This window comes from Gavialis gangeticus, unplaced genomic scaffold, assembly GCF_001723915.1.
Source record: "Gavialis gangeticus isolate Ggan-Ray unplaced genomic scaffold, GavGan_comp1, whole genome shotgun sequence".
NCBI lineage: Eukaryota > Metazoa > Chordata > Crocodylia > Gavialidae > Gavialis > Gavialis gangeticus.
In genome coordinates, this window is record NW_017728992.1 from 139,118,358 (window position 1) to 139,124,935 (window position 6,578).

Genomic DNA, 6,578 nt, shown 5'->3' on the forward strand with positions numbered 1-6,578 from the left:
GGGGGCGTGGGGGGTTTGGGGGGGGGGGGAGGGCTGTGCATGGTGAGTGTATGTGGAGGGGGCTACCAAGCACCCCCCACCATACCCACATGCACATCTATACCTGCCTCCCCAAAACCTCACACCTACACTTATACTTACTTGATAGTGGATTATATGATGTTGAGCCAGAATTTCTGTATTCTGTCCCTAGGTTAATGAGAATTCTGGTTCCTAAATGAAAGGAAGGAGGATTATTGTTATTGTTCCAGAGAGAACTGGAATGTCATGATGGCAGTCTAGACTGCTCTCATCTGCTTCAATTCATTTCTTAAGTTTCCTTTAAGGGCTGTCACTCTCAGAACTGTTTTAAAGTCTCTGTTACTCCCAAAGGAAGAGTATTGGATCTCTCTTGGATCTGGATCCATATTTACTCACATGTATCTTTTCCCCAAAAATCAGCCCTCCAAAATTGGGGTATGTATATTAAGCAAGGAACCTTATTTTTCTTTCCTGGAATAGAAACAGGGAGACACTGTGCTCTATTGACTTCCAAAATGGCTGCCTCTTTTTTATGGTTCAGCAAGCAGCAGAGGTAGAGTCTAGTGTTAACCCTCTCAGAGCCACTTTTGGCTGAGCACTGTAGCATATGCCTGATGTAGTAACTGGGCTGGCTTAAGGGAAGTGAGCTGCTGTATGCACCTGTAGAATCATGATGAGGGATCTGAGTTTTCTGTTTCCCATGGAAAAATAGAAAAAAATGTGAATTTTCCCTTTTAACAGAGAAAAAAAGGAATTTTTTCATTTTAACAGAGATACCTGTGGATTTTCCACTTTTGCAAAGAACTCTCTGCAGGCTGGCAGAGTTCTAGCTTGCAAGAGCTTCTCGTAAAAAGGGTGGCCAGCCCTAAGCCCTGTCCCAAGGGGGAGGGGAAAGCTGGGCCTAAGACTCTGTCAGCTAGGGCTTGGCTTAGGCTCACTTTCTCTCCTGGTGCCTTTGAGGTAAGTGGGGCTTGCAGTGGGCTGGGGGCCAGCTGGGGGCCCCCTCTGGTGGGGTTAGGGGTCTGCAGGTCAGGGATGGGGGGCACCAGCAGGGCTGCAGGGTGCCCTGTGGGGTGGGTGTGCGTGCAGGTGATTGCCAAGGCTGGGGGGGTTGGGAGCTTGGAGAAGAACCTTACCTCTATCCTTGGGAAAATACTGGAAAAAATCATCAAAGAGCACATTTGTAAAGGCCCAGCAGGGGAAATGATGCTGAAAGGAAACCAGCACGGGTTCGTCCCAGGTAGATCCTGCCTTACAAACCTTATAGCCTTTTATCACCAGGTCACGCACTGCCTTGACACAGGAGCTGAGGCTGATGTTATCTACCTGGATTTTAAGAAGGCCTTTGACACAGTTTTGCATCCTATTCTCATAGGGAAGCTAACAGGCTGTGGAGTGGATGCTTACACAGTCAGGTGTATGCACAGTTGGGTGGCCACCTGGCTTGGAGACTGTACCCAGAGAGTGGTGGTGAATGGGTTGTTCTCGGCATGGAAGGAGGTGGGCAGTGGGGTCCCGCAGGGTTCAGTCCTTGGACTGGTGTTATTTAATATCTTCATCAGCGATTTGGATGAGGGTGTGGAGAGCACCCTGTCCAAGTTCTCAGATGATACCAAGTTATGGGGCAGAGTTAACACATTGGAGGGCAGGGAACAGATACCAGGCCGATCTGTACAGGTTGGATCAATGGGCAGAACAAAATAGGATGCAATTCAACAAAGATAAATGCAAGGTACTCTCCACCTAGGGAGGAGGAATCCCCAGCACACCTATAGGTTGGGGGATGGCCTCCTCAGCAGCTCAGTGATTGAGAGGGATCTTGGAGTCATTGTTGACTCCAAGATGAACATGATCCAGCAGTGTAATGAAGCCATCAACAAGGCCAATCACACCGTGTTGTGCATTAGCAGATGCATCACCAACAGATTGAGGGAGGTGATGCTCCCCCTCTATGCTTCATCGGTCAGGCCACAGTTGGAGTACTGCATCCAGTTTTGGGCGCCGCACTTCAAGAGGGACATGGAGAATCTGGAAAGGGTTCAGAGGAGGACAACTTGTATGATTAACTGCCTCCGTGAAAGACCCTACGAGGGGAGGTTAAAGGATCTGGATCTCTTCAGCCTTCACAAGAGACGTCTGAGGGGAGACCTTGCATCCGCCTATAAGTTTATCAAGGGAGGACAACAGGGAATTAGAGATGCGCTTTTTACTACAGCACCCCGAGGAGTATCTGGGAATAATGGGTGCACACTAGTGGAGAGTAGATTCAGGTTAGACATTAAGAAGAAATTTTTTTATAGTAAGGGTAGCCAGAATCTGGAATGGGCTTCCAAGAGAGGTGGTACTATTACCTAACTTGGAGGTCTTCAAGAGGAGGCTTGATAGACACCTGGCTGGGGTCATATGACCTCGATCCTCTTTCCTGCCAGGGGCAGGGGGTCGGACACGATCCATTGTGGTCCCTTCCGACTACAAGCTATGAATCTATGAAAGACCTGGGGCGGGGGGCAGGGGATTGTGTGTGGGTGGGGGCTGAGGGAGTGGAGAGGTGTCCACTGGATGCCCCACATGGAGGGCCAGCCTGGCTGGATGGCATGTGGACTGGGAGCTGTACGTCATTAGGCTGGGCAGGAAGCTGTACATGGAGGCATGGAGTTACATGCCATTGGGCCAGGTTGCCTCCTATTTGCCTCCATGGATGACTTTCTGCTGGAGTACTGGAAGCCCCATGAGGAGGCACAGAGCCTGCCTGATCTGATGGCGTGCAGCTCTCTGTCCATGCACTGTCAGGCTAGGCCAGCTGGCTCCATGCCTCCAGGTGGGGCTTCCAGCACTCCAGTGGGAAGTCACACATGGAGACATGGAGCCTGCCTTGCCTGATGGTTCACAGCTCCCTGCTGCAGTGCTGCAAGCCCCACTTAGCACATGCAGGCCTTGGGACTCAGCCAGAGGTGTGCATTGCCAGGGACTCTGCCTGCCGCAGCCACGAATGACCTGAGGGCCTGCTGCTGCTGAGCCAGCAGCAATGGGGGCTGTGCACCACAAACCCCACACTTGCCCACAAACCTCATGTAAACACCCACACCCTCCACACCCTTTCTCAACCCCCTCAAAAACCATACACTGACCTGCAAACCCTACATACTCCCATACCCACACCCCCTCACAAATCCTACACACCCCTTCACAATATCCTCACAAGGCCTACAGCTGCCCACAAAGCCCACACGCACACCCACACCTTCACGAATCCCCCCCACACCCAGTCCCCCCCCACAACCATACAAAATACCTGCTTATATTTCTAAAGAAGGTTCAAATGTTCTCAGCAATTTTACTCCTCTTGTACAATAGGCAGTGCTTTCTTGTCATTCCAACTGGACAGCTTGGTGGCATCATAGCACCACCAGTGCCCCTCCATCCTTCAAGAGGCTGGAGAAATGCATGCCTGGTTTTCACTGGGATCCCACCACTTTACTCCTTGTTTCAGATCTTTGCACAAATTCTGGGAATTAATAAGGCTACATTGTATTACTATTCCTACCATAAAAATCTTAAATACATATCTAGCAAAGCAAAACAAAACAAATAAAAAGATGACAAGAAAAACAAATCGTCAATCCAGCCATCTCGATCTTTGGCATGTCTGAACTGGAGGTAATACTCCACATGATATACCATTTTTTGTAGCCATTCTGCAGATATTCCACAGCCTATCAGGAAGTTAATATCACAACTGCTTACAGCAGCAGCATTTCATAAACACAGCCAAAAAAGCAACACAATTACTATGCACACTTTTCTCTGTATCAAGCAGACTTCTTGATGCTTCAGCAGTGGTCCACATCTTCCAAAACAAAAAGACAAAAAGGGAGGGGCTCAATCCCCTTTAGTTTAGTTCATGTCATCGAATCACTTTTGATGCTGTGACTACCTTTGCCCTGGCCCTTGCCGTGCTGGAGATCATTCAGAGATTCCTGTCCTTGCAGAGGCTGCTTCTCCAGTAGTTCTTTCTTCTCAAAGTGACAGGTGCTCCAAGGTGTACCCTGCCACACATCTTCCCTCCTTGGCCTCCACCAAGGGTTTTTCTATCTGGCTATGTTCCCCTTAGCCTTCTCTTATCAATGGGTGACCCACAAGACAGTGGGAGCTAGGGTTTTCAGGTGCCCTATATTTGCCTTTTCCTGGGGTGGCAACGTGGCATTTTGTAGATACTACTCTGCTACACATAACTCCACAACATTAACCAGTCCTAGGAGTAAGTTTTCACATCTTACCCTGGACCAATCTCCAGGCTCTCTTGCCCTGGTCATATTCACCTCTCATGGCACAGTCTTTCATTTCTGGGCTCCTTGGCCCATCCTCATAGATCTCAGGCTCCCAGCCCTGGCAGTCTTAGCAGTGGTCTTTTTTAAACTTTTGACCCCTCAAGGGCCCTGTCTCTGGATTGCCAGACCCCTTGGTCTTTCAGGGCTCTTCCAGACCCATCTGGACTACAGGCTCCAGGACCCTTTCGGTTTCCAGTTATGTCCTCCAGACTTTGACTGGCGGGTTGGGCCTTGGCTTCCATCCTCCAGGCTGCTGACATCTGACATTAAAGAGAGAACCTGAGTGAAGCTCAAGTACTGGCCAAAAGTACCTTGACTATGAGGACAGCTCTAGGACTGGTAGATATAGAACTGTTTGCATTATTATTATCTACTATTGCTGTGTATCAGTAAAATTTGCCTATTATCGAATGGATAGGTTGTGGTCAGTCCTGAGGGTTTGGGCCTGCCTGGAACAAGGTATCTGGCTCTTAAATCCAGTGCCAACATTACCTGTCACAGTCAGCCATGATTCTGGAAAAATCTTTGTTTTTTCTACATTCTGCCTTCCAGAAACAAAATGTGTGCCTTATTTAGGGGCATGTGTGGTATGTGAGAAAATACATTATTTCTGTTCCACTGCTATCTAAATTATATGTTAAGAGGTTTTAGATTAAGACAGGAAATAGGCTTTTGGATCCATAGGATTCAAGTTTGAACAGATTAAGTTGGACAAGTGAAATTTCCTACCTTACCAGTGGTAAAATTTTTAGTAAGAAAATTAGCATCATTTTGGACTCGCAGCTAATTGGACTGTAAGGGAAGTACAATTTCTGGTCACGTTTTATCTTCTTCTCCCAGGGGACTTTACAAAAATTGCTTTTCTTCATCAATGCTTAAAGCTTCTGTTATTTCTGGAACTGCAAGGTGAGTCTTTTCTCCCAGTTATAGGTAAATTGCAGTCACTGCAACTAAGGATGTTAAGTTACCTTCTCTAGAGGATTTTTAAAATCAATTTCAGTAGTTCATTAGGGGATTGTTTAGTGGCTTCCTTTTTTGAACCTCTTATGATGTCTGTTTGCAAAATCATGCTAGGACTCATGGAAAAGATCAGAATGACTACTGCATCATTTGGCACTATTTGTTTCAAAATGTCTATTCATATCCAAAGTTTCTTTTCACAGGTTGCATCTACATGAGATTACCACACAGTCATTTAGTACTTTGGAGGGAGCCTATTCCAGGCCTTGGAGGCTCGGACAGTAAAGAAGTTTTTCCTTGCATCCAGCCTAAAACGGTCATGGAAGAGTTTGTGACTGTTGGTTCTTGTCATCCCTTGGGGCGCTCTAGTGAACAGACATTCACTCAGATCCTGATGCACACCCCTGATGTACTTATAAGCTGCCACCCAGTCACCCCCGAGCCTGCGCTTTTCCAGGCTGAAGAGTCCCATGGCTCTCAGCCTCTCTTCATAAGGCCTAAGCCTGTTCTCCTGCCCTCTGATCATGTGCATGGCTCTCCTCTGGACTCTCTCAAGCTTCTCCACATCCTTCCCGAATTGTGGAGCCCAGAATTGGATGCAGTAGTCCAGCTGCAGCCTCAATAAGGCTGAATGCAGTGGGAGGATGACATCCTGAGATTTACTTGAGAAGCATCTATGGATGCAAGACAGAGTTTGGTTTGCTTTATCAGCTGCAACATCGCATTGGTGGCTCATGTTCATTTTGTGGTCAATCATGACTGCCAAGTCTCTTTTGGCCTTGGTGATAGTGAGCGTAGCACTGCCGAGCCTATAAGCATACTGCAGGGGGTTTTTCCCCGAAGTGGAGTACCTTACATTTGTTAGCATTGAAAGTCATCGGGTTTGTATCTACCCACTTTTTCAGCTTATCCAAGTCAGCCTATCCTCCGGTGTGGATGCTCTACCCCAAAGTTTGGTGTCATTGGCAAACTTGGCAAGTCCACTTCTGACACCTGTTTCCACATAGTTGATAAAGATGTTAAGAGAACAGGTCCAAGGACAGAGCCTTGGGGGATGCCATGACGGAGCACCATGATGATTTGCTTCCATCGACCACCACTCTGAGTCTGGCCTCAGAGCCAGTTCTCCAGCCGTCGGACTATGATGTAGCCAAGACCACAGTTGGCCAGTTTTTCCAAGAAGAGATCGTGGGACACCGGATCAAAGGATCATCAATCTCTTCTCCCTTGTCCAGGTGATATGTCACCTGGTCATAGATTTCATAGATG